Consider the following 19,811-nt stretch of genomic DNA (forward strand, 5'->3'; position numbering starts at 1 on the left):
CACAGAGTTACACATGGAGTAAACAATTAACAAGTCAATAACACAGTAGAAAAAAGGGGGAGTCTATATACAATGTGTGCAAAAGGCATGAGGAGGTAGGCGAATAATTACAATTTAGCAGATTAACACTGGAGTGATAAATGATCAGATGGTCATGTGCAGGTAGAGATACTGGTGTGCAAAAGAGCAGAAAAGTAAATAAATAAAAACAGTATGGGGATGAGGTAGGTAAATTGGGTGGGCTATTTACCGATGGACTATGTACAATACATGTTACGTCGCTGTTACAGATGCTGATGTCATCTAAGGAGAGTCCATTCCAATGAATCCCATTTCAAGACTGAATCCTTACCCGTCTGTATTTGTCTTGAGGTGGTACTCTGGCGTCCCCCTGCCTCCGTCACCATGGTGATGTTATACGCGCCCTGGCACCAGGTCGGTGACAGTGTAGTCTTTAGCGGTGCTCTCCAGAGTCAGGTTCCTCACCACACCCACTCAGTCGGTGAGCAGTAGCCTGAAGCGCTCAGTCCTCCCTGGGCCAGGCTGCCCAGGAAACTCCCAGGCTGTCTGATGTCCCCAGACACCTGTAGGCCACTGACTGTCGATGGACCTGAGCGATAGAATGGCTGTCAGTGACTGAAACAAGATACCATACATCAAGCAAAGATTAAACAAAAGTCAAGTTGGCAATTCACTTATAAAGGTACATGTTTTGATATTCAAGCAAACACGTTTTTCAACTAAACTCAGCAAAAAAAGAAATGTCCTCTCACTGTCAACTGCGCAACTATTTTCAGTAATGTGTAAATATATGTATGAACATAACAAGATTCAACAACTGAGACATTAACTGAACAAGTTCCACAGACATGTGACTAGCAGAAATTTAATAATGTGTCCCTGAACAAAGGGGGGGTCAAAATCAAAAGTAACAGTACTGCAGTGCATCTCCTCCTCATGGACTGCACCAGATTTGCCCGTTCTTGCTGTGAGATGTTACCCCACTCTTCCACCAAGGCACCTGCAAGTTCCCGGACATTTCTGGGGGGAATGGCCCTAGCCCTCACCCTCTGATCCAACCGGACCCCTCAACAGGACCCAGACGTGCTCAATGGGATTGAGATCCGGGCTCTACGCTGGCCATGGCAGAACACCGACATTCCTGTCTTGCAGGAAATCACGCTCAGAACGAGCAGTATGGCTGGTGGCATTGTCATGCTGGAGGGTCATGTCAGGATGAGCCTGGAAGAAGGGTGCCACATGAGGAAGGAGGATGTCTTCCCTGTAACGCACAGCGTTGTGTAGTAGGCCAGGGGAATGACAGGTCAGGGGAATGACCGGTCAGGGGAAAGACCGGTCAGGGGAAAGACCGGTCAGGGGAATGACCGGCCAGGGGAAGGACCGGCCAGGGGAATGACAGGTCAGGGGAATGACAGGCCAGGGGAATGACTGGTCAGGGGAATGACTGGTCAGGGGAATGGCAGGTCAGGGGAATGACCGGTCAGGGGAATGAGCGGTCAGGGGAATGACTGGTCAGGGGAATGACTGGTCAGAGGAATGACAGATCAGGAAAATGACTGGTCAGGGGAATGACTGGTCAGAGGAATGACTGGTCATAGGAATGACTGGTCAGGGGAATGACAGATCAGGAAAATGACAGGTCAGGGGAATGACTGGTCAGGGTAATGACGGGTCAGGGGAATGACTGGTCAGGGGAATGACGGGTCAGGGGAATGACAGGCCAGGGGAATGACTGGTCAGGGGGAATGGCAGGTCAGGGGAATGACAGGCCAGGGGAATGACAGGCCAAGGGAATGACTGGTCAGGGGAATGACTGGTCAGGGGAATGACACGTCAGGGGGAATGACTGGTCAGGGGGAATGACAGGTCAGGGGAATGACTGGTCAGGGGAATGACAGGTCAGGGGAATGACTGGTCAGGGGGAATGACAGGTCAGGGGAATGACTGGTCAGGGGGAATGACAGGTCAGGGGAATGACAGGTCAGGGGAAGGGGAATGACTGGTCAGGGGAATGACTGGTCAGGGGAATGACTGGTCAGGGGGAATGACAGGTCAGGGAATGACAGGTCAGGGAATGACAGATCAGGGGAATGACTGGTCAGGGAATGACAGGTCAGGGGAATGACCGGTCAGGGGAATGACAGGCCAAGGGAATGACTGGTCAGGGGAATGACTGGTCAGGGGGAATGACAGGTCAGGGGAATGACAGGTCAGGGGAATGACAGGCCAGGGGAATGACTGATGAACAACGCTGTTACACAATGTTTCATTAGGAGAGGAATGACAGCAGGCAGATCTTCACAGAAAGCAGACAGAGCTGCAGGTCTTTACTCTCTGAGAGGAATAACTGGGACTGTTACACTATGCCTCATCAGAGGTGTGGTGGTAAATTAAACTACACAGAGACTGATGACATTACTGTTACACTATGCCTCATCAGAGGTGTGGTGCCAGGACAGAACAGAACAACACAGCACTTCATAGAACTATGACCAGAACAGACCAGTAGAGAGACTCTGAGAACAGACCAGTAGAGAGACTATGAGAACAGACCAGTAGAGAGACTCTGAGAACAGACCAGTAGAGAGACTCTGAGAACAGACCAATAGAGAGACTCTAGGAACAGACCAGTAGAGATACTCTGAGAACAGACCAGTAGAGATACTCTGAGAACAGACCAGTAGAGAGACTCTGAGAACAGACCAGTAGAGAGACTCTGAGAACAGACCAGTAGAGAGACTCTGAGAATAGACCAGTAGAGAGACTCTGAGAACAGACCAGTAGAGAGACTCTGAGAACAGACCAGTAGAGAGACTCTGAGAACAGACCAGTAGAGACTCTGAGAACAGACCAGTAGATAGACTCTGAGAACAGACCAGTAGAGACTCTGAGAACAGACCAGTAGAGACTCTGAGAACAGAGCAGTAGAGAGACTCTGAGAACAGACCAGTGGAGAGACTCTGAGTACAGACCAGTAGAGAGACTCTGAGAACAGACCAGTAGAGGCTCTGAGAACAGACCAGTAGAGACTCTGAGAACAGACCAGTAGAGACTCTGAGAACAGAACAGTAGAGAGACTCTGAGAACAGACCAGTAGAGAGACTCTGAGAACAGACCAGTAGAGACTCTGAGAACAGACCAGTAGAGAGACTCTGAGAACAGACCAGTAGAGACTCTGAGAACAGACCAGTAGAGACTCTGAGAACAGACCAGTAGAGAGACTCTGAGAACAGACCAGTAGAGAGACTCTGAGAACAGAACAGTAGAGAGACTCTGAGAACAGACCAGTAGAGACTCTGAGAACAGACCAGTAGAGACTCTGAGAACAGACCAGTAGAGACTCTGAGAACAGACCAGTAGAGACTCTGAGAACAGACCAGTAGAGAGACTCTGAGAACAGACCAGTAGAGAGACTCTGAGAACAGACCAGTAGAGAGACTCTGAGAACAGACCAGTAGAGAGACTCTGAGAACAGACCAGTAGAGAGACTCTGAGAACAGACCAGTAGAGAGGTGCATGGTGGAGATGGCGGAAGCAGATAGGATTGTTTCATGGCTGTTTAAAGTTCTCTGGCCACGGCTTCAGCCCCGGTCAGACCCCGAGCCCCCGCTAGCCCGCTGGGAGGGGATAATGGGAAGCGAGAGAGGAGAAAAAGGGGACCTTTTAGATGGGTGGGGGGGGGCAGGGAGGCGAGCCCTGACTCCCTATTCCAGGCAGGCAGGCGCCCATTTGGGTGGGTACAGTGGTGCGTTAACGAGCCTCTTCTGTGGTGGTACTGACAGAATAGAACAATGACATTCTGGAATGCCAGAATGTCATTGTATTTTGTAAGACGTATTAACATGGCAAAGAGCAACCCCCCTTTTGTGGCTGATTTCACAGACAATGAAACTAGACTTTTTAATGTCTACAGTCACATTGGAGTGACAAGAATGCATTCATTTATTTTCTTCTAATTAGTTGTAATGTTAGTATGATACCTCTAGCCATGGATGATCTAAATGCCACTGTGTTATCTACACGTTTTGTGTGTTAAAATAGCTCGAGATAAGAAGTGATAGTCCAGCTGATGGGGGGCATTGTGCCCAGAAAGGGGCGGAGTTTAGTATGAGGTATGTGTCGGGGGGCTAGGGTCAGTTTGTTATATCTGAGTACTTCTCCTGTCCTATTCGGTGTCCCTGTGAATCTAAGTGTGCGTTCTCTAATTCTCTCCTTCTCTCTTTCTTTCTCTCTCTCGGAGGACCTGAGCCCTAGGACCGTGCCCCAGGACTACCTGACATGATGACTCCTTGCTGTCCCCAGTCCACCTGGCCATGCTGCTGCTCCAGTTTCAACTGGCCTGGGCCCTAGGACCATGTCCCAGGACTACCTGACATGATGACTCCTTGCTGTCCCCAGTCCACCTGGCCATGCTGCTGCTCCAGTTTCAACTGGCCTGGGCCCTAGGACCATGTCCCAGGACTACCTGACATGATGACTCCTTGCTGTCCCCAGTCCACCTGGCCATGCTGCTGCTCCAGTTTCAACTGTTCTGCCTTACTATTATTCGACCATGCTGGTCATTTATGAACATTTGAACATCTTGGCCACGTTCTGTTATAATCTCCACCGGCACAGCCAGAAGGGGACTGGCCACCCCACATATGCTCTCTCTAATTCTCTCTTTCTTTCTCTCTCTCGGAGGACCTGAGCCCTAGGACCGTGCCCCAGGACTACCTGACATGATGACTCCTTGCTGTCCCCAGTCCACCTGACTGTGCTGCTGCTCCAGTTTAAACTGTTCTGCCTTATTATTATTCGACCATGCTGGTCATTTATGAACATTTGAACATCTTGGCCATGTTCTGTTATAATCTCTACCCGGCACAGCCAGAAGGGGACTGGCCACCCCACATAGCCTGGTTCCTCTCTAGGTTTCTTCCTAGGTTTTGGCCTTTCTAGGGAGTTTTCCTAGCCACCGTGCTTTTACACCTGCATTGCTTGCTGTTTGGGGTTTTAGGCTGGGTTTCTGTACAGCACTTTGAGATATCAGCTGATGTACGAAGGGCTATATAAATAAATTTGATTTGAATTTGAGGTACAACGCATTCAGAAAGTATCCAGACCGCTTGACTTTTTCTAAATGAGTTGTTACGTTACAGCCTCATCAATCTACACACAATACCCCATAATGACAAAGCAAAAACAGGTTGTCACAAAATGTCTGCAAATTTATTTTAAAGAAAACAAAGGAAATTATCAAATTTACATAAGTTTTCAGACCCTTTACTCAGTACTTTGTTGAAGCACCATTGACAGCGATTACAGCCTCGACTCTTCTTGGGTTTGACGCTACAAGTTTTGCACATCTGTGTTTGAGGAGTTTCTCCCATTCTTCTCTGCAGATCCTCTAAAGCTCTGTCAGGTTGGATGGGGAGTGTTGCTGCACAGCTATTTTCAGGTCTCACCAGAGATGTTCAATCAGGTTCAAGTCCGGGATCTGGCTGGGCCAATCAATGATATTCAGAGACTTGTCCTGAAGCCACTACTGCATTGTCTTGGCTGTGTGCTTAGGGTCATTGTCCTGTTGGAAGGTGAAGCTTCGCCCCAGTCTGAGGTCCTGAGTGCTTTGGAGCAGGTTTTCATCAAGGATCTCTCTGTACTTTGCTCCATTCATCTTTCCCTTGACCCTGACTAGTCTCCTAGTCTCTGCCGCTGAAAAACATCCCCACACCAGGATGCTGCCACCACCATTATTCACCGTAGGGATGGTGCCAGGTTTCCTCCAGAGGTGACGCTTGGCATTCAAGCCAAGGAGTTCAAACTTGGTTTCATCAGACCAGAAGATCTTGTTTCTCATGGTCTGAGAGTCCTTTAGGTGCCTTTGGCAAACTCCAAGCAGGCTGTCATGTGCCTTTTACTGAGGAGTGGCTTCCTTCTGGCCACTCTAGCATAAAGGCCTGATTGGTGGAGTGATGCAGAGATGGTTGTCCTTCTGGAAGGTTCTCCCATCTCCACAGAGGACCTCTGGAGCTCTGTCAGAGGACATCGGGTTCTTCGTCACCTCCTGACCAAGGCCCTGCTCCCCAGATTGCTCAGTTTGTCCTAGCGGCCAGCTCTAGGAAGAGTCTAGGTGGTTCCATACGTCTTCCATTTAAGAATGATGGAGACCACTGTTTTCTTGGGGATCTTCAATGATTCAGAAATGTTTTGGTACCCTTCCTCAGATCTGTGCATCTACATAATCCTGTCTCTGAGCTCTATTGACAATTCCTTTGACATCATGGCTTGGTTTTTGCTCTGACATGCACTGTCAACTGTGGGACCTTATATAGACAGGTGTGTGCCTTTCCAAATCATGTCCAATCATTTGAATTTACCACAGGTGGACTCCAATCAAGTTGTAGAAACATCTGAAGGATGATCATGGAAACAGGATGCACCTGAGCTCAATTTCGAGTCTCATAGCAAAGGATATTTCTGTTTTTTATACATTTGCAAAAATATCTAAAAACCTCTTTTCACTTTGTCATTATGGGGGTATTGTGATGTCATTAAGGGCTATTGTGATGTCATTATGGGGTATTGTGATGTCATTAGGGGCTATTGTGATGTCATTATGGGGTATTGTGATGTCATTATGGGGTATTGTGATGTCATTAAGGGGTAGTGTGATGTCATTAAGGGCTATTGTGATGTCATTATGGGGTATTGTGACATTATTATGGGGTATTGTGATGTCATTATGGGGCAATGTGATGTCATTATGGGGTATTGCGGTGTCATTATAGGGTATTGTGATGTCATTATGGGGTATTGTGTGTAGATTAATGATTTTTTATTTTTTTTAATCGATTTTAGAATAAGGCTGTAATGTAACAAAATGTGGAAAAAGTCAAGGGGTCTGAATATTTTCGAATGCACTGTATGACTAGAGTCTGTTGAAGGTCTCAGTGTGATGTACGACTAGAGTCTGTTAAAGGTCTTATTATGATCAGACTAGAGTCTGTTAAAGGTATTATTATGATCAGACTAGAGTCTGTTAAAGGTCTCAGTATGATGTACGACCAGACTAGAGTCGGTTAAAGGTCTCAGTGTGATGTACGACCAGAATAGAGTCTGTTAAAAGTCTCAGTGATCACTGCCTCATTGCCTGTATCCGCTACGGAGCCGCAGTCAAACGACCACCCCTCATCACTGTCAAACGCTCCCTAAAACACTTCTGTGAGCAAGCCTTTCTAATCGACCTGGCCCGGGTATCCTGGAAGGACATTGACCTCATCCCGTCAGTTGAGGATGCCTGGTCATTCTTTAAAAGTAACTTCCTCACCATTTTAGATAAGCATGCTCTGTTCAAAAAATGCAGAACTAAGAACAGATATAGCTCTTGGTTCACTCCAGACCTGACTGCCCTCGACCAGTACAAAAACATCCTGTGGCGGACTGCAATAGCATCGAATAGTCCCCGCGATATGCAACTGTTCAGGGAAGTCAGGAACCAATACACGCTGTCAGTCAGGAAAGCTAAGGCCAGCTTCTTCTGGCAGAAGTTTGCATCCTGTAGCTCCAACTCCAAAAAGTTCTGGGACACTGTGAAGTCCATGGAGAACAAGAGCACCTCCTCCCAGCTGCCCACTGCACTGAGGCTAGGTAACACGGTCACCACCGATTAATCCATGATTATCGAAAACTTCAACAAGCATTTCTCAACGGCTGGCCATGCCTTCCGCCTGGCTACTCCAACCTCGGCCAACAGCTCCGCCCCCGGCAGCTACTCGCCCAAGCCTCTCCAGGTTCTCCTTTACCCAAATCCAGATAGCAGATGTTCTGAAAAGAGCTGCAAAACCTGGACCCGTACAAATCAGCTGGGCTTGACAATCTGGACCCTCTATTTCTGAAACTATCCGCCGCCATTGTCGCAACCCCTATTACCAGCCTGTTCAACCTCTCTTTCATATCGTCTGAGATCCCCAAGGTTTGGAAAGCTGCCGCAGTCATCCCCCTCTTCAAAGGGGGAGACACCCTGGACCCAAACTGTTACAGACCTATATCCATCCTGCCCTGCCTATCTAAGGTCTTCGAAAGCCAAGTCAACAAACAGGTCACTGACCATCTCGAATCCCACCGTACCTTCTCCGCTGTGCAATCTGGTTTCCGAGCCGGTCACGGGTGCACCTCAGCCACGCTCAAGGTACTAAACGATATCATAACCACCATCGATAAAAGACAGTACTGTGCAGCCGTCTTCATCGACCTTGCCAAGGCTTTCGACTCGGTCAATCACCATATTCTTAATTATCGGCAGACTCAGTAGCCTCGGTTTTTCGGATGACTGCCTTGCCTGGTTCACCAATTACTTTGCAGACAGAGTTCAGTGTGTCAAATCGGAGGGCATGCTGTCCGGTCCTCTGGCAGTCTCTATGGGGGTGCCACAGGGTTCAATCCTCGGGCTGACTCTTTTTCTGTATATATCAATGATGTTGCTCTTGCTGCGGGCGATTCCCTGATCCACCTCTACGCAGACGACACCATTCTATATACTTCCGGCCCGTCCTTGGACACTGTGCTATCTAACCTCCAAACGAGCTTCAATGCCATACAACACTCCTTCCGTGGCCTCCAACTGCTCTTAAACGCTAGTAAAACCAAATGCATGCTTTTCAACCGTTCGCTGCCTGCACCCGCACTCCTGACCAGCATCACCACCCTGGATGGTTCCAACCTTGAATATGTGGACATCTGTAAGTACCTAGGTGTCTGGCGAGACTGTAAACTCTCCTTCCAGACTCATATCAAACATCACCAATCGAAAATCAAATCAAGAGTCGGCTTTCCATTCCGCAACAAAGCCTCCTTCACTCACGCCGCCAAACTTACCCTAGTAAAACTGACTATCCTACCGATCCTCGACTTCGGCGATGTCATCTACAAAATTGCTTCCAACACTCTACTCAGCAAACTGGATGCAGTTTATCACACTGCCATCCGTTTTGTCACTAAAGCACCTTATACCACCCACAACTGCGACTTGTATGCTCTAGTCGGCTGGCCCTCGCTACATATTCGTCGCCAGACCCACTGGCTCAGGTCATCTACAAGTCCATGCTAGGTAAAGCTCCGCCTTATCTCAGTTCACTGGTCACGATGGCAACACCCATCCGTAGCACGCGCTCCAGCAGGTGTATCTCACTGATCATCCCTAAAGTCAACACCTCATTTGGCCGCCTTTCGTTCCAGTTCTCTGCTGCCTGTGACTGGAACAAATTGCAAAAATCGCTGAAGTTGGAGACTTTTATCTCCCTCACCAACTTCAAACATCTGCTATCTGAGCAGCTAACCGTCGCTTCAGCTGTACATAGTCTATCGGTAAATAGCCCACCCATTTTTACCTACCCCATCCCCATACTGTTTTTATTTATTTACTTTTCTACTCTTTTGCACACCAATATCTCTACCTGTACATGACCATCTGATCATTTATCACTCCAGTGTTAATCTGCAAAATTGTAATTATTCGCCTACCTCATGCCTTTTGCACACAATGTATATAGACTCCCCCTTTTTTTTTCCTACTGTGTTATTGACTTGTTAATTGTTTACTCCATGTGTAACTCTGTGTTGTCTGTTCACACTGCTATGCTTTATCTTGGTCAGGTCGCAGTTGCAAATGAGAACTTGTTCTCAACTAGCCTACCTGGTTAAATAAATGTGAAATAAAAAAATAAAATAAGAGTGAGATGTACGACCAGACTAGAGTCTGTTAAAGGTCTCAGTGTGATGTATGACCAGACTAGATTCTGTTAAAGGGGACAGTGTGATGTATGACCAGACTAGAGTCTGTTAAAGGTCTCAGTGTGATGTATGACCAGACTAGATTCTGTTAAAGGTCTCAGTGTGATGTACGACCAGACTAGAGTCTGTTAAAGGTCTCAGTGTGATGTATGACCAGACTAGATTCTGTTAAAGGGGACAGTGTGATGTATGACCAGACTAGAGTCTGTTAAAGGTCTCAGTGTGATGTATGACCAGACTAGATTCTGTTAAAGGGGACAGTGTGATGTATGACCAGACTAGAGTCTGTTAAAGGTCTCAGTGTGATGTAAGACCAGACTAGAGTCTGTTAAATGTCTCAGTGTGATGTATGACCAGACTAGAGTCTGTTAAAGGTCTCAGTGTGATGTATGACCAGACTAGATTCTGTTAAAGGTCTCAGTGTGATGTACGACCAGACTAGAGTCTGTTAAAGGTCTCAGTGTGATGTATGACCAGACTAGATTCTGTTAAAGGTCTCAGTGTGATGTACGACCAGACTAGAGTCTGTTAAAGGTCTCAGTGTGATGTATGACCAGACTAGATTCTGTTAAAGGGGACAGTGTGATGTATGACCAGACTAGAGTCTGTTAAAGGTCTCAGTGTGATGTATGACCAGACTAGATTCTGTTAAAGGGGACAGTGTGATGTATGACCAGACTAGAGTCTGTTAAAGGTCTCAGTGTGATGTATGACCAGACTAGAGTCTGTTAAATGTCTCAGTGTGATGTATGACCAGACTAGAGTCTGTTAAAGGTCTCAGTGTGATGTATGACCAGACTAGAGTCTGTTAAAGGTCTCAGTGTGATGTATGACCAGACTAGAGTCTGTTAAATGTCTCAGTGTGATGTATGACCAGACTAGAGTCTGTTAAAGGAACAGTGTGATGTATGACCAGACTAGAGTCTGTTAAAGGTCTCAGTGTGATGTATGACCAGACTAGAGTCTGTTAAAGGTCTCAGTGTGATGTATGACCAGACTAGAGTCTGTTAAAGGGGACAGTGTGATGTATGACCAGACTAGAGTCTGTTAAAGGTCTCAGTGTGATGTATGACCAGACTAGAGTCTGTTAAAGGTCTCAGTGTGATGTATGACCAGACTAGAGTCTGTTAAAGGGACAGTGTGATGTATGACCAGACTAGAGTCTGTTAAAGGTCTCAGTGTGATGTATGACCAGACTAGAGTCTGTTAAAGGTCTCAGTGTGATGTACGACCAGACTAGAGTCTGTTAAAGGTCTCAGTGTGATGTATGACCAGACTAGAGTCTGTTAAAGGGGACAGTGTGATGTATGATCAGACTAGAGTCAGTTAAAGGGGACAGTGTGATGTATGACCAGACTAGAGTCTGTTAAAGGTCTCAGTGTGACCAGACTAGAGTCTGTTAAAGGTCTCAGTGTGATGTATGACCAGAATAGAGTCTGTTAAAGGTCTCAGTGTGATGTATGACCAGACTAGAGTCTGTTAAAGGTCTCAGTGTGACCAGACTAGAGTCTGTTAAAGGTCTCAGTGTGATGTATGACCAGACTAGAGTCTGTTAAAGGTCTCAGTGTGATGTATGATCAGACTAGAGTCAGTTAAAGGGGACAGTGTGATGTATGACCAGACTAGAGTCTGTTAAAGGTCTCAGTGTGACCAGACTAGAGTCTGTTAAAGGTCTCAGTGTGATGTATGACTAGAATAGAGTCTGTTAAAGGTCTCAGTGTGATGTATGACCAGACTAGAGTCTGTTAAAGGTCTCAGTGTGATGTATGATCAGACTAGAGAGTCAGTTAAAGGGGACAGTGTGATGTATGACCAGACTAGAGTCTGTTAAAGGTCTCAGTGTGACCAGACTAGAGTCTGTTAAAGGTCTCAGTGTGATGTATGACCAGAATAGAGTCTGTTAAAGGTCTCAGTGTGATGTATGACCAGACTAGAGTCTGTTAAAGGTCTCAGTGTGATGTATGACCAGACTAGAGTCTGTTAAAGGTCTCAGTGTGATGTATGACCAGACTAGAGTCTGTTAAAGGGGACAGTGTGATGTATGACCAGACTAGAGTCTGTTAAATGTCTCAGTGTGATGTATGACCAGACTAGAGTCTGTTCTGTTAAAGTCTGTTAAATGTCTCAGTGTGATGTATGACCAGATTAGAGTCTGTTAAATGTCTCAGTGTGATGTATGACCAGACTAGAGTCTGTTAAAGGTCTCAGTGTGATGTATGACCAGATTAGAGTCTGTTAAAGGTCTCAGTGTGATGTATGACCAGACTAGAGTCTGTTAAAGGTCTCAGTGTGATGTATGACCAGATTAGAGTCTGTTAAAGGTCTCAGTGTGATGTATGACCAGACTAGAGTCTGTTAAAGGTCTCAGTGTGATGTATGACCAGACTAGAGTCTGTTAAAGGTCTCAGTGTGATGTACGACCAGACTAGAGTCTGTTAAAGGTCTCAGTGTGATGTATGACCAGACTAGAGTCTGTTAAAGGTCTCAGTGTGATGTATGACCAGACTAGAGTCTGTTAAAGGTCTCAGTGTGATGTATGACCAGACTAGAGTCTGTTAAAGGGGACAGTGTGATGTAGAGTCTGATGTCTCAGACTAGAGTCTGTTAAATGTCTCAGTGTGATGTATGACCAGACTAGAGTCTGTTAAAGGTCTCAGTGTGATGTATGACCAGACTAGAGTCTGTTAAAGGTCTCAGTGTGATGTATGACCAGACTAGAGTCTGTTAAAGGTCTCAGTGTGATGTATGACCAGACTAGAGTCTGTTAAAGGTCTCAGTGTGATGTATGACCAGACTAGAGTCTGTTAAAGGTCTCAGTGTGATGTGTCAGACTAGAGTCTGTTAAAGGGGACAGTGTGATGTATGACCAGACTAGAGTCTGTTGACCAGAAAAGGTCTCAGTGTGATGTATGACCAGACTAGAGTCTGTTAAAGGGACAGTGTGATGTATGACCAGACTAGAGTCTGTTAAAGGTCTCAGTGTGATGTATGACCAGACTAGAGTCTGTTAAAGGTCTCAGTGTGATGTATGACCAGACTAGAGTCTGTTAAAGGGGACAGTGTGATGTATGACCAGACTAGAGTCTGTTAAAGGTCTCAGTGTGATGTATGACCAGACTAGAGTCTGTTAAAGGTCTCAGTGTGATGTATGACCAGACTAGAGTCTGTTAAAGGTCTCAGTGTGATGTATGACCAGACTAGAGTCTGTTAAAGGGACAGTGTGATGTATGACCAGACTAGAGTCTGTTAAAGGACAAAGACTAGAGTCTGTTAAAGGTCTCAGTGTGACCAGACTAGAGTCTGTTAAAGGTCTCAGTGTGATGTATGACCAGAATAGAGTCTGTTAAAGGTCTCAGTGTGATGTATGACCAGACTAGAGTCTGTTAAAGGGTGTGACCAGTAGAGTCTGTTAAAGGTCTCAGTGTGATGTATGACCAGACTAGAGTCTGTTAAAGGTCTCAGTGTGATGTATGACCAGACTAGAGTCTGTTAAAGGTCTCAGTGTGATGTGACCAGACTAGAGTCTGTTAAAGGTCTCAGTGTGATGTATGACCAGACTAGAGTCTGTTAAAGGTCTCAGTGTGATGTATGATCAGACTAGAGTCAGTTAAAGGGACAGTGTGATGTATGACCAGACTAGAGTCTGTTAAAGGTCTCAGTGTGACCAGACTAGAGTCTGTTAAAGGTCTCAGTGTGATGTATGACCAGAATAGAGTCTGTTAAAGGTCTCAGTGTGATGTATGACCAGACTAGAGTCTGTCTCAGTGTGATGTATGACCAGAATAGAGTCTGTTAAAGGTCTCAGTGTGATGTATGACCAGACTAGAGTCTGTTAAAGGGGACAGTGTGATGTATGACCAGACTAGAGTCAGTTAAATGTCTGTATGACCAGACTAGAGTCTGTTAAAGGGGACAGTGTGGTGTATGACCAGACTAGAGTCTGTTAAATGTCTCAGTGTGATGTATGACCAGATTAGAGTCTGTTAAATGTCTCAGTGTGATGTATGACCAGACTAGAGTCTGTTAAAGGTCTCAGTGTGATGTATGACCAGATTAGAGTCTGTTAAAGGTCTCAGTGTGATGTATGACCAGACTAGAGTCTGTTAAAGGTCTCAGTGTGATGTATGACCAGATTAGAGTCTGTTAAAGGTCTCAGTGTGATGTATGACCAGACTAGAGTCTGTTAAAGGTCTCAGTGTGATGTATGACCAGACTAGAGTCTGTTAAAGGTCTCAGTGTGATGTACGACCAGACTAGAGTCTGTTAAAGGTCTCAGTGTGATGTATGACCAGACTAGAGTCTGTTAAAGGTCTCAGTGTGATGTATGACCAGACTAGAGTCTGTTAAAGGTCTCAGTGTGATGTATGATCAGACTAGAGTCAGTTAAAGGGGACAGTGTGATGTATGACCAGACTAGAGTCTGTTAAATGTCTCAGTGTGACCAGACAAGAGTCTGTTAAAGGTCTCAGTGTGATGTATGACCAGAATAGAGTCTGTTAAAGGTCTCAGTGTGATGTATGACCAGACTAGAGTCTGTTAAAGGTCTCAGTGTGATGTATGACCAGACTAGAGTCTGTTAAAGGTCTCAGTGTGATGTATGACCAGACTAGAGTCTGTTAAAGGTCTCAGTGTGATGTATGACCAGACTAGAGTCTGTTAAAGGTCTCAGTGTGATGTATGATCAGACTAGAGTCAGTTAAAGGGGACAGTGTGATGTATGACCAGACTAGAGTCTGTTAAAGGTCTCAGTGTGACCAGAATAGAGTCTGTTAAAGGTCTCAGTGTGATGTATGACCAGACTAGAGTCTGTTAAAGGTCTCAGTGTGATGTATGACCAGACTAGAGTCTGTTAAAGGTCTCAGTGTGATGTATGACCAGACTAGAGTCTGTTAAAGGTCTCAGTGTGATGTATGACCAGACTAGAGTCTGTTAAAGGTCTCAGTGTGATGTATGACCAGACTAGAGTCTGTTAAAGGTCTCAGTGTGATGTATGACCAGACTAGAGTCTGTTAAAGGTCTCAGTCTGTGATGTGATGTGACCAGACTAGAGTCAGTTAAAGGTCTCAGTGTGATGTATGACCAGACTAGAGTCAGTTAAAGGGACAGTGTGATGTACGACCAGACTAGAGTCTGTTAAAGGTCTCAGTGTGATGTATGACCAGACTAGAGTCTGTTAAAGGTCTCAGTGTGATGTATGACCAGACTAGAGTCAGTTAAAGGTCTCAGTGTGATGTATGACCAGACTAGAGTCAGTTAAAGGGGACAGTGTGATGTACGACCAGACTAGAGTCTGTTAAAGGAGACAGTGTGATGTACGACCAGACTAGAGTCTGTTAAAGGTCTTAGTGTGATGTATGACCAGACTAGAGTCTGTTAAAGGTCTCAGTGTGATGTATGACCAGACTAGAGTCTGTTAAAGGTCTCAGTGTGATGTATGACCAGACTAGAGTCAGTTAAAGGTCTCAGTGTGATGTATGACCAGACTAGAGTCAGTTAAAGGACAGTGTGATGTATGACCAGACTAGAGTCTGTTAAAGGTCTTAGTGTGATGTATGACCAGACTAGAGTCTGTTAAAGGTCTCAGTGTGATGTATGACCAGACTAGAGTCTGTTAAAGGTCTCAGTGTGATGTATGACCAGACTATAGTCTGTTAAAGGTCTCAGTGTGATGTATGACCAGACTAGAGTCAGTTAAAGGGGACAGTGTGATGTATGACCAGACTAGAGTCTGTTAAAGGTCTCAGTGTGATGTATGACCAGACTAGAGTCAGTTAAAGGGGACAGTGTGATGTATGACCAGACTAGAGTCAGTTAAAGGGGACAGTGTGATGTATGACCAGACTAAAGTCTGTTAAAGGTCTCAGTGTGACCAGACTAGAGTCTGTTAAAGGTCTCAGTGTGATGTATGATCAGACTAGAGTCTGTTAAAGGTCTCAGTGTGATGTATGACCAGACTAGAGTCTGTTAAAGGGGACAGTGTGATGTATGACCAGACTAGAGTCTGTTAAAGGTCTCAGTGTGATGTATCACCAGACTAGAGTCTGTTAAAGGGGACAGTGTGATGTATGATCAGACTAGAGTCTGTTAAAGGTCTCAGTGTGATGTATGACCAGACTAGAGTCTGTTAAAGGTCTCAGCGTGATGTATGACCAGACTAGAGTCTGTTAAAGGTCTTAGTGTGATGTATGACCAGACTAGAGTCTGTTAAAGGTCTTAGTGTGATGTATGACCAGACTAGAGTCTGTTAAAGGTCTCAGTGTGATGTATGATCAGACTAGAGTCAGTTAAAGGGGACAGTGTGATGTATGACCAGACTAAAGTCTGTTAAAGGTCTCAGTGTGACCAGACTAGAGTCTGTTAAAGGTCTCAGTGTGATGTATGATCAGACTAGAGTCTGTTAAAGGTCTCAGTGTGATGTATGACCAGACTAGAGTCTGTTAAAGGGGACAGTGTGATGTATGACCAGACTAGAGTCTGTTAAAGGTCTCAGTGTGATGTATGACCAGACTAGAGTCTGTTAAAGGGGACAGTGTGATGTATGATCAGACTAGAGTCTGTTAAAGGTCTCAGTGTGATGTATGACCAGATTAGAGTCTGTTAAAGGTCTCAGTGTGATGTATGACCAGACTAGAGTCTGTTAAAGGTCTCAGTGTGATGTATGACCAGATTAGAGTCTGTTAAAGGTCTCAGTGTGATGTATGACCAGACTAGAGTCTGTTAAAGGTCTCAGTGTGATGTATGACCAGACTAGAGTCTGTTAAAGGTCTCAGTGTGATGTACGACCAGACTAGAGTCTGTTAAAGGTCTCAGTGTGATGTATGACCAGACTAGAGTCTGTTAAAGGTCTCAGTGTGATGTATGACCAGACTAGAGTCTGTTAAAGGTCTCAGTGTGATGTATGATCAGACTAGAGTCAGTTAAAGGGGACAGTGTGATGTATGACCAGACTAGAGTCTGTTAAAGGTCTTAGTGTGATGTATGACCAGACTAGAGTCTGTTAAAGGTCTCAGTGTGATGTATGACCAGACTAGAGTCTGTTAAAGGTCTCAGTGTGATGTACGACCAGACTAGAGTCAGTTAAAGGTCTCAGTGTGATGTATGACCAGACTAGAGTCAGTTAAAGGGGACAGTGTGATGTACGACCAGACTAGAGTCTGTTAAAGGAGACAGTGTGATGTACACGACCAGACTAGAGTCTGTTAAAGGTCTTAGTGTGATGTATGACCAGACTAGAGTCTGTTAAAGGTCTCAGTGTGATGTATGACCAGACTAGAGTCTGTTAAAGGTCTCAGTGTGATGTATGACCAGACTATAGTCTGTTAAAGGTCTCAGTGTGATGTATGACCAGACTAGAGTCAGTTAAAGGGGACAGTGTGATGTATGACCAGACTAGAGTCTGTTAAAGGTCTCAGTGTGATGTATGACCAGACTAGAGTCTGTTAAAGGTCTCAGTGTGATGTATGACCAGACTAGAGTCTGTTAAAGGTCTCAGCGTGATGTATGACCAGACTAGAGTCTGTTAAAGGTCTTAGTGTGATGTATGACCAGACTAGAGTCTGTTAAAGGTCTCAGTGTGATGTATGATCAGACTAGAGTCAGTTAAAAGGGACAGTGTGATGTATGACCAGACTAAAGTCTGTTAAAGGTCTCAGTGTGACCAGACTAGAGTCTGTTAAAGGTCTCAGTGTGATGTATGATCAGACTAGAGTCTGTTAAAGGTCTCAGTGTGATGTATGACCAGACTAGAGTCTGTTAAAGGGGACAGTGTGATGTATGACCAGACTAGAGTCTGTTAAAGGTCTCAGTGTGATGTATGACCAGACTAGAGTCTGTTAAAGGGGACAGTGTGATGTATGATCAGACTAGAGTCTGTTAAAGGTCTCAGTGTGATGTATGACCAGACTAGAGTCTGTTAAAGGTCTCAGCGTGATGTATGACCAGACTAGAGTCTGTTAAAGGTCTTAGTGTGATGTATGACCAGACTAGAGTCTGTTAAAGGTCTTAGTGTGATGTATGACCAGACTAGAGTCTGTTAAAGGTCTCAGTGTGATGTATGATCAGACTAGAGTCAGTTAAAGGGACAGTGTGATGTATGACCAGACTAAAGTCTGTTAAAGGTCTCAGTGTGACCAGACTAGAGTCTGTTAAAGGTCTCAGTGTGATGTATGATCAGACTAGAGTCTGTTAAAGGTCTCAGTGTGATGTATGACAGACTAGAGTCTGTTAAAGGGGACAGTGTGATGTATGACCAGACTAGAGTCTGTTAAAGGTCTCAGTGTGATGTATGACCAGACTAGAGTCTGTTAAAGGGGACAGTGTGATGTATGATCAGACTAGAGTCTGTTAAAGGTCTCAGTGTGATGTATGACCAGATTAGAGTCTGTTAAAGGTCTCAGTGTGATGTATGATCAGACTAGAGTCAGTTAAAGGGGACAGTGTGATGTATGACCAGACTAAAGTCTGTTAAAGGTCTCAGTGTGACCAGACTAGAGTCTGTTAAAGGTCTCAGTGTGATGTATGATCAGACTAGAGTCTGTTAAAGGTCTCAGTGTGATGTATGACCAGACTAGAGTCTGTTAAAGGGGACAGTGTGATGTATGACCAGACTAGAGTCTGTTAAAGGTCTCAGTGTGATGTATGACCAGACTAGAGTCTGTTAAAGGGGACAGTGTGATGTATGATCAGACTAGAGTCTGTTAAAGGTCTCAGTGTGATGTATGACCAGACTAGAGTCTGTTAAAGGTCTCAGCGTGATGTATGACCAGACTAGAGTCTGTTAAAGGTCTTAGTGTGATGTATGACCAGACTAGAGTCTGTTAAAGGTCTTAGTGTGATGTATGACCAGACTAGAGTCTGTTAAAGGTCTCAGTGTGATGTATGATCAGACTAGAGTCAGTTAAAGGGGACAGTGTGATGTATGACCAGACTAAAGTCTGTTAAAGGTCTCAGTGTGACCAGACTAGAGTCTGTTAAAGGTCTCAGTGTGATGTATGATCAGACTAGAGTCTGTTAAAGGTCTCAGTGTGATGTATGACCAGACTAGAGTCTGTTAAAGGGGACAGTGTGATGTATGACCAGACTAGAGTCTGTTAAAGGTCTCAGTGTGATGTATGACCAGACTAGAGTCTGTTAAAGGGGACAGTGTGATGTATGATCAGACTAGAGTCTGTTAAAGGTCTCAGTGTGATGTATGACCAGATTAGAGTCTGTTAAAGGTCTCAGTGTGATGTATGACCAGACTAGAGTCTGTTAAAGGTCTCAGTGTGATGTATGACCAGATTAGAGTCTGTTAAAGGTCTCAGTGTGATGTATGACCAGACTAGAGTCTGTTAAAGGTCTCAGTGTGATGTATGACCAGACTAGAGTCTGTTAAAGGTCTCAGTGTGATGTATGACCAGACTAGAGTCTGTTAAAGGTCTCAGTGTGATGTATGACCAGACTAGAGTCTGTTAAAGGTCTCAGTGTGATGTATGACCAGACTAGAGTCTGTTAAAGGTCTCAGTGTGATGTATGATCAGACTAGAGTCAGTTAAAGGGGACAGTGTGATGTATGACCAGACTAGAGTCTGTTAAAGGTCTCAGTGTGACCAGACAAGAGTCTGTTAAAGGTCTCAGTGTGATGTATGACCAGAATAGAGTCTGTTAAAGGTCTCAGTGTGATGTATGACCAGACTAGAGTCTGTTAAAGGTCTCAGTGTGATGTATGACCAGACTAGAGTCTGTTAAAGGTCTCAGTGTGATGTATGACCAGACTAGAGTCTGTTAAAGGTCTCAGTGTGATGTATGACCAGACTAGAGTCTGTTAAAGGTCTCAGTGTGATGTATGATCAGACTAGAGTCAGTTAAAGGGGACAGTGTGATGTATGACCAGACTAGAGTCTGTTAAAGGTCTCAGTGTGACCAGAATAGAGTCTGTTAAAGGTCTCAGTGTGATGTATGACCAGACTAGAGTCTGTTAAAGGTCTCAGTGTGATGTATGACCAGACTAGAGTCTGTTAAAGGTCTCAGTGTGATGTATG

At 45.1% G+C, this 19,811-nt stretch overlaps 1 long non-coding RNA gene across 1 annotated transcript in view; it reads right to left on the reverse strand.

The window, feature by feature from the left end:
- Window positions 1-575: 575 nt before the first annotated feature.
- Window positions 576-19,811, reverse strand: part of LOC135571147 (uncharacterized) — a 24,166-nt gene continuing 4,930 nt past the window's right edge. Inside the window, exon 3 of the long non-coding RNA XR_010463659.1 lies at window positions 576-610. This is a non-coding gene — a long non-coding RNA (uncharacterized LOC135571147). The remainder of the gene's footprint in view (window positions 611-19,811) is intronic.

Source organism: Oncorhynchus nerka, unplaced genomic scaffold (assembly GCF_034236695.1).
Source record: "Oncorhynchus nerka isolate Pitt River unplaced genomic scaffold, Oner_Uvic_2.0 unplaced_scaffold_728, whole genome shotgun sequence".
Lineage (NCBI taxonomy): Eukaryota > Metazoa > Chordata > Actinopteri > Salmoniformes > Salmonidae > Oncorhynchus > Oncorhynchus nerka.